Genomic DNA, 10,013 nt, shown 5'->3' with positions numbered 1-10,013 from the left:
AGTCATGAGAATTGTCTATGATAGAAATAACGTATACAAAATGAGCAGAACTTATGCAAGATAATTAAAATGATCAAATTTTAATGCCTGATAATTTCCTGGCATTGTAAGCAATAAGTTATATCTAAACGTTTAACTATAATTAAATGTAACCAATATCTTTTCCGAATCAACAGGTAACCCGTGATGACTAGTATAGAATAAAAAAACAATTCAATATATGCAGATCGAAATGAACATTAATAAATAATTTTTACGCTATAAAAGACAAAACTACTGAATATATTCGATTCAAATTTCTCTTCAAAATCTTTGATGAAAAAAAATTAATGAACATTTCGAATCAATCAAGCAGTTAAGCTTTTATCAATTAACAAATGGGACTTTAATTAACAAGCATTTTGAGAATAGCTTTTTCATCAGGATTTATGACTGCTGAATTTTTTAATCCTATATTTAATATAGTTTGATTGGCTTTCTCAACACAGTATATTGAAGTTCAAATTTGGCGACAGTTCAACTTTTATTCATTTGTCAGGTGTTAATTTACCCTTTCTAGGGCCGTGGGAAGTATGCTACCCACCAAATTTATCAATCTTTGTATGAAATTATGTAGGTTGGCATAAGTTGTGACAAATTTTTTTAGTAAGTCAGAAACTTAGATGCTTCAGTTCTTTATCTCAGACAAAATGATGTGTCTTGATTTGTTACTTAATTATTAATTAACCAAATTAATTAATTAATCAAATTAAATTTACCTAATAAGCTAAATGAATCCCTTTTTTTTATTCTAATTTCGAGCCTAAAAATATTTTAACATAATATGACTGGGAAAAAATGGCCTTTTAAAGGGTTAAAAGGTTTACACCATGCCTACATTTTTTTCTATCTCACCTAAAATGAGGGCTATAAATTGAAAACCGAATTTGTTTACCCTTAAATAAATACAGAATTTCCTTTATGGAACATTTTTATTTAAAATATAAGAACAGAAAACAGAATTATATCTGATGTACTACAGAATATTTTCATAAATTCTATAATAATACAAATGTTTGATAAAGCAGTGTGTTAAAATAAGAAATTGAATTTTAAGCGATACAAAAAATAATACTTTTTATATATCCAATCATATTACATTAAAGAGTTACATCAATTAAAATTCGGTGAACATAATAAGGCTTCGTCATTGTTTATTCATGAAGTCAAATCTTCTTTTAAAACCACGAATTTCAGATAAGTATTTAAAAACATACTATATATAGAAACCTACTAAGTGTGAAAAAATAAGCTGTAACTTTATAATTTCATCATCAACATTGCAAATAAAATCCAGAAGGAAATGTTAGCAATAACAATAAAAAAAAAGTTGAGATTCATTTCTAAATTAAAATACGCATAAAAATTCGGAATAAATTTAAAATAAATAAATTTATAAACCAAGAAACTTATCATAAAATATACTTTTAAAAATTTGATGATATAAAAATGAGGGTTTTTTTTTTTTTTTGCTATATTTTCTAATGTCATCACATTGGAAATGACAAAGTTCCGCTTAGTTTTTAATCAAATAATTTCTTATAATAATTTTCCAAAAATCACTGCAACTTACAAATTACCACTTTTCAAAGTATTTGTTAAACAGTCCCACTGATACAACACCAATATATACAAAAAATTTATAATTAGAAAAAATGCAGATTATATTCACAAATTTTTAAAAAGATTTGCACAAAGATTTTCTTAAAAGAGCGAATGATGTTTGAGGTTTTGAAAAAAGTATTAATTTACGACTATCAAAATTTTAAATCTAAAATTATTTTGATGAGGAATTTATTAAAAACCAGCTATAGAAAATGTTTTACTGAAATTTTTAGCAACTAGCAATCTTAGCAAACGAACTGGAAGTCACATGTAGCTATTAAATAAAAATAAATAATCTGCATAATTTCCATTAAAATAAATCTTTATTTTATAAAATTTAATTTTTTTTTATTGTTGCCACTCTCAATGCATAATTATAATAGTTATAATAAATAATAATTTAAGGGGGAAATATGATATTTATGCATTTAAAGAATTATTTGGTAAACATTTTTATCGAAAAGATATAAAAAAAATCAGGAATTTACCTATTATCCCCATATCTATTAAAAATTGCAGCAGAAAAATATTTATGCATTAGCAGTCTAAATTTAAAGTTTAAAATATTTTCATCCTGAAAAATATTGGATATAAGAGTAATGAAACATTAGTATAAATTTAACTTGCAGTTTAAAACGGTTATGGATGTTTTTTTTTTCAAGCAATAAAGATGTACATTTGTTTTTGACTGCATAGAACTTAAGTTTGGTTCATTCCTTAAATGTTTTATAATCTAAATGCATATATATTACAGTAATTCAACAGCATCCATTTCTATTTTGATATACTTAGAAAGATATTTGTAACTACTTCTTTAAAAATTAATTGCTGCTAATCATTTTCTAATACCTTTGCACAATTCAAATTTTATTTATTGCCTTTATGTCAAATTTCCAAATTCGATTTCACAGTCAGCATCCTCTCTTCATAAGAACTATTATATTAATCTAATTCATAAAAGTCATATAAAGAATTAAAATGAAATTTGTATTTCTTATTGATTGAGACTGCAACATCAAGAAATGAAATGCAAATTATTTCTCCAGCTTTTCATTAAAAAATTTTCAATAAAATTTCCTTGAAAAATGTGTGTGTGAGTGTATAATATATATATATATATATATATACGTAAAAATATTTTGGGAATCACTTAAATTATAAAATATGTTTTATTTCTTATAATTTTTTTTTCTTCTGCGTTTAAAAGTTTAATATGATTAATTTCGAATAGTTTACTTTTCCTCAATTTGTATAGAATGTAATTTAAGAGTATACATTTTTATCTATAGAAATATAAGTTTTTTTTAGAAATCATTTAAATTAATCATGATTTACTATTTTTCTAACATTTCCATTTTAAACTTCCTCTGTAAAATAATGCAATATAGAGGATACGAGTTTTCTTGTTTTTCATGAAAATATTTTTGTGTGTGTGAAATAAATAAATAATCAAATTTTTAGATGTCATTTAATTTAATAAATATCCATTATTTTTTCGGGACATTTTCAAAATTTTACTACATATATTAATTCGATGCATTAGGAAGAATATGTCCTTTTTAGCCCCGATTGATTTAATTAAATTATTAATTTTATTCTGAAAATGGAAAAAAAAACTTTTTTTTAGATTTGCAAACCGAATAAATCAGCTTAATTGAAGTAAATACTAAAAATTTTGTAGGTATTCATCGAATTTTCTAAGGTTTACTTAATCGCACAAAATCTGAAGTTGTAGCAAAAATTGAAGTTAGAACAAAATTTACTTTTGTTATTAGAATCGGAAGCCTTACAAAATGGTAATTTTAATACTGAAAATGTTACTAATGTTTCCTGAAAAAAATAGTATTTTTTTTAAATGCTTATGTCTAGTGATTTCTTTCTTTCAAGAGAAAGCGCAATTTTGTGAAGTATTTTATTCAGTAAAAATCATATTTATCACTAAATTCTTCAATTTTTAAATTTTTATTTTAAGGTATTTTTACCTTTGACTATTGCTACTATATTTTCATATCCTAAGCTACCATTAAAATAATAAACGTTTTGGCTACATAATTTAGCTTCGACATTTAAACTAATAATTAATATGCCGAGACTTAACACTGAAAGGAAGGATTGCGGAAAATCTTACAGAAATTTTCTATGTACTAACCAGTTAACTTTTTTTGACGAACATATTCGTCATGGAGAAAGTACAATATTTTTCGTAAGGACGAGTGTATTCGTCAGGAGTAATAAATTGAATTACAATTTTAGTACAATTACAAACATAATCGTAAATTTCAAGATGTTTAAAATATTTTGAGTCAAAGTTGAAATCAAAGGAACAAATAAAAGATTATTATGCGTTGTACCATGCTTTACTCAATACCATCTTCTGACAAGAAATTAAAACAATAATTTTTATGTTTTTGTTTTTGTTTTTCATTTATATGTAAAAGTGTATGTTAGTTTAAGTAAGTAATTAAATGCGATTCTTAATTAAAAATAATAAAAGTCATTTCATTACAACATAATTTCATATTACTCATAATCTGTTTTGACGAGTATATTTGTCATCGCTAAATTTTTGCGACACAATTTATTTAGATACACATTTTCCGAAGAAGTCGAAATAGTAAACTCGTTATAACCCTTGATATTTGATATCGCTATACTAAATATAATGCAAAATTTTGATCTGTTAATTACTATTTAATCAAATAATTTAGCAAATCATATTAATTATATCTGATGTCTTAAATATTTTTTTAGTAAATCAACCTCGTTCCCAAGCATATGTTAAGAGGATGGTGGATTCTATTAGGCATTTTATCAAATTATTTAATTTTCTGCACAGATATAATATTAAAATATAAATGCGTTAAATATTTTTAAAAATTCTCGAAAACAAAATCTATTATTGAATAATTTTTAATAATTTTTTAAAGTTTTAAAACATTTAAGGTGAAGAAATTTTTGATTTTTTGCTATTATTTTGCAATTCCATTGGAAAATGTTTTAAAAATATTTATATGCACATTCATTGTTTTATTAAGAATTTTGTGTTTTTCTGAACTAAAATTAACATTATAACTATTTAAAATAACTCAAAGCATTTTATTCAAGTTCTTTTTTATTTTTATGCTAATGGGAATTTTTATCATCAATTTAATGATGTTATTTCCTTGGGCATTGAGATACCTGGAAACTTTTAAAAAAGATTTGAATCTGAAATAATATATCGTCGAGAAAAAGTCACTCAAAATATTCTTTCATGTCTGCACTCATTTGCACATTTTATTTAACAAAATGCATAAACTTCAATGTTATCTTAGAAGAACGTAAAAATGCACGTACACGCAGAAAAAAAAGGTTAAAAAAGAAGTTTTATATTTCAGATCTTTTACTGATTTCAAATTCTACTGTCCACTTAATATACCATTATTCACAAAAAAAATACCATTATACTATTATTCGTATTTTTTAAAAGTGAATCTGTGACCGTAATTGGTGTAATAAAAATTTATTTTTATTAATTTTACCTCTTATTAATTACGAATTAAGAAAAACAGAATATTTCTGGATCAAATGCAGAGAAATCAGTCGATTCCAATGTTGAACGGGAACTTCTCCTTGCAAAACTTTCCTAGAAATCGGTTTTCTTCTGATCAAGTCGTGTTTAATTAAGAATGATGCTTACAAAAGTTATGTTCTTTTCCTGTATTCACATTCTGCTCTCAGGTGAACAACTACGCATTTAAAATTCTTCTGTTCTCCAATCGAATAAACTGGGCCGAAATGACGAGTTTCGAAACAAATTTGACATTACCTTTGGCGAATCGCCGACGATCAATGAACTTCAGATCGCGCAAAACAACTCCATGGCTTAATAGAAGTAAAATTGTTTTGACAGATGCATAGATGATACGGAAGTTTGTTGGCATTTGGGAATAATTTTTTTGCTCACTAATTAAAGGAATATTTGAAATAAAATTATGTGAGATGAATAGTCGGCATTTCAATGCGACTGTTATGTAAATAATTTGTTTGTTGCTCTTTGACTGCAACCTTCATGCTAGAGAAGCACTTGAAAGTGTTCTTTTTTTCTCAAACAAACATGTATCAGTGGAAAGAATCAGTATTATTGTCATAACTTCCTTGCTTTTTAGAAATCACTCAAATTGTACTGATATAAAGACTCCGAAAACAGGAAGAAAATATTTTTGAAAAATAAAACGTGTAACATGAAATTGTATCATACATTTAGAAATGACTCGAAAAATCAATAATATGTACTCAATTCTTTCACTGTATGCTATTAACAAGGAAATTTATTTCAGCAAAAATATTTCGAATGAAAAAGTCATAATTATTTAAAACATTAAATCATTTTGTTGGATTTAATATTTTTGAAAAGCATTTTTAAAGCACTTGAATTTCTTACGGCAACTACCAGATAGTGTAAAATAAACAGAATTTTTTTATGTGAGAGCATAATGTTGTTTTAGGGTGAGGTTTTGAAAGCCTTAAAATGCACGGACAGAAAATTGGCGATTTATCGCTTTTGAGGCATCTGTTTTACGCTTTTGAGGTTATTAGAAAATGATAAAGAAAGTTGTCACATTTGATGACTTATCGTCAAAAACAATTAGAACTTGGCACGAATGTCCGCCATGAACCCGATTCTCCTGTCTGGTCAATAAAGCACAGGGTCTTAAGAAGCTATCGCCCAAATAAATACAAAGAAGAAACGGGAATATATATATATAATCAATTAATATCAATTAACATTTTTGCAAGAATCAGTGTTTTATATATCGTAATATTTTTCGTATAATATTGAGCGTATAAATTTCAAACAATATGTTGATAATCGTTTCAAATTTACTTTCGCTACTCAAATACCCTAGTTCAGTGAAAATTTCAGCAAGTAGACAAAGGAAACGTGTCCTTTGATTTCGGCAGATTGTTAAAGGATTTTATTTCACTCCAGTCAGATATTTTCCTTTTTTTTTCAGGATATTGATAAGACATTGATAGACTGTAGATACAAGTATAAAGAAGCAGGCATAAGCAAATATATTGTAATGATAGAAAGAAGCAGACATAAAGCAAATATATGGTATATGTGGAACAAGGAATATGCTTTCTCGTAACCCGATAAAGTCTGCTGGTTTCAGATATTCTAAGGACCATCAAATCGAAATATAGCAGAAAATTATTTAATTTTACTGCTTGTAATATAATTGGTTCATGTAAAATTTGTAAGATACCAAACTATTCCTTTTAAAAATATTTAAATTTACCGTGTTCTTAAAACATATACATATAAAAGATAAATATTTACGTAAATTTGCAACTGTTAACATTATTTTTATCAGAAGAAGGGATATTTTTTCACTTCTCACATGCATAACCGTATTAAGTTTTCTACAGCCATGTCTGCTTAACAGTGGTGGCGCCAGTTCTTAATGCGCATATGCGTTTGAAAACATAATATTTATAACCAATTACCTATATCGAATTGTATATTCACCAAGAATGAGTTTTTAAGCTATTAAATGATTAATAATGCCTTTTGAAAAGATCTCATATTATTTAATACGACTGAAAAATCTTAATTTAAGTGAATAAATTAACTGTAAATTACTGCAGAAATGGATGCGAATTATAAAGTGTATATACACCGAAATAAATACTGCAATGAAATTCATGCATCAGAATGAAACCAGACGTCCCAAGAAAGTAATTTTTTAATATTTATTTTAACATAGTTTAATCTTGCGATGTTCAATGTTTTGACGGATAAGTTTGAATTTCATCAAATTTTTTTTAAAAAAATTGTCACAGAAAAGCATTTATTAAAATTAAAAAATTGCATTACGGATAAAAAACAAATTGCACAGGAACGAAACTGCTATCATTAAAAATGTAATATATTAATTTTTAAAATAGGGCAAAAAGCACTCTTGTAATATATTTTCTGAATATGTGAACATCAATCTCCAATGGCAAATCATAACGATTACCTATCTAGAAACAATTAAGATTAATTTCACGTTCGATTAATCTTTCTGTTTGACGCCTATTTCTATTAACTTGATTTGGAATTTTTGGTGATTAGGCGAGCCATTCCTCAAGCATTTCTGATAATATTTTGCAGCTACACAATGCGAAGCGTTGAATTAAGCAAAATTATAAGTGTAAAAACATTAAATGAAGCAATCTGTAATGTTTTATTGCGTTTCATTGTTGACATTTGACAATAAATAATAAGATCGATTTCTGTGACACCTCTATTAACATGAAATGCCTAACAACATATTGATATTTACTGATAGAGATAACACTTGATATTTTCTAATAGGGATAACACTTGATATTTTCTAATAGGGATAACACTTGATATTTCCTAATAGGGGTCTTCGTTCGAGTTTTATATATACACTTAATGTATTATTAGTGGAAGATATTAAAGTGAAAAATAATTTTTATATATAGAATTTCAATTTTATAATGCCCTATTTATTTTCTTTTAACTTTCTCTAGCATTTTACTTCAAGTGAAACTTATTCCAAGCAATAGATTCAAAGAATATTTGTTCGAAGTTCAAAGATATAGTGAGGATACAACAGTGTTTCAAATGGGGGTGCATTTATTTTTATTGTCAATTCAACCTTATATTTATCTGCCCTAATTAGAACAAAATGTCCTCTCATTAAGCTGCTTAATTAGTATAAAGAGTCATCAAGTGTAACTGAACGATTAATAATCTCATGGTCGCAGTCACATTTCGAGATCATTATGGGCAATTTAGATAATTTCGAATTAAAAGTTTCCAGCCATCAAGAACATCTGGAATATATTAAATTCTATGAAAGACTCTTCGAAAAGTATAGAAAATTCTGGTATCATTAAAATATTCCAAAGTCACCAATGGGACAAAATAAGATCATTCATTTGTCTTAAAAAAGGCGCATAAGAAAAAAAATTAATCGTTAATCTGCTTTTTTTTAAGTTTGTGCATCATGTGAATTCACACTATTTTTGTCTGCACATATTTCTTATGTATATATTTACGAATATTTTAATCTTTTTATCTGATATTTACTGGATCGTCAGAAACGAGCTTTGAATAGTGAGCTATCTTGAAAGATTTATTAATTCCATGCTCATGTAGAGGAAATGAATAATTCAAAACTGGTAGAAATATAATAAAAATTTTATCTATGCAAAATTTGATTGAATAAATATAAATGGAAAAAAGATGTACTTTGAATTAAAACCGGCAGTAAAGATTTAATGTAGATATTTCAGATTTTTACTAAATATAAAACTGATATTTATTATAGGAAATAAATATTTTTAAGTATAAAAGTGTCAAATCAAAATGAAATTTAATAAATTATTAAATAATTTAAATTAAAAGCAATATATAGGACAATGAATAGAAAAAAGGCACAACAAAATATTAAAAATTTGAAACATAATTTGGTTTTACGTATTCATATTTTTAAGCAAAAATTATTTTTTATTATTGTTATCCTTTTAATTAAGTCGAATGTGCAACAGTTAAGTGGGATTAAGGACCTTCGCTCACTACCACTGAAAGCCGAATGAACTAACTTATTAATTTTACAAAAATTCAAAAGTAAGAAATCACGTATAATTTCCATTCTAATTTCTCAAAAAACCAACATCATTTCGAATTTTCGGTGATATTAATTCTGTAAAATTAGAAATTTCCATAAACCGGTCTAAAATTTAGAATTATTGACGAATTTAAATTTAATAAGTTTTATCTCACTAAGTTTTATATTAATTTGATACATATGAACGAATTCCTAAAACACTCTTGAGAAATACAGCACTGATTTCATGCACTGGATATCTTCTTACAAGACGTTTTTCATTTAAAATATTTAAACAAAAGTTTTTTCTTTTAAATTTCGTTAAAACTTTTTCGTTAAAATGAAGCATTAATTGTACATTGTAGGTATATATTGTATATTGAAGCATTAATTGTAATTTAAATTGCATGGCAATCGTATCGGTCAAGAAATACAGAAAATATGATTTTTTTTTCGGAAATGAAGTAATTCAAATCAAAAGGATAAATACTATAAAATAGCTTTCCTGTTTAGAGGCATTTACAACTAAAACTAATTAATAGAAGTGAACAATATTGTGGACACCAAGAAAGAAATTAAAGGATGAATTCACAGTAAAATAGTAACAAATGCTATCAAAAGGAGAAACTTTGGTTATATCGACACAAAAATGTAACAGTTTCAAAGAGCTCATGGGGAATTTATTATGTATAATTTTACCATTATAATGATAAATGCCAATGTCATGTTATACATTATGCTGTAGAGCATAGGAAGTAT

The sequence above is a fragment of the Argiope bruennichi genome, chromosome 3 (genome assembly GCF_947563725.1).
Source record: "Argiope bruennichi chromosome 3, qqArgBrue1.1, whole genome shotgun sequence".
In the NCBI taxonomy this organism is placed as follows: domain Eukaryota; kingdom Metazoa; phylum Arthropoda; class Arachnida; order Araneae; family Araneidae; genus Argiope; species Argiope bruennichi.
This window is presented reverse-complemented; position numbering follows the sequence as displayed.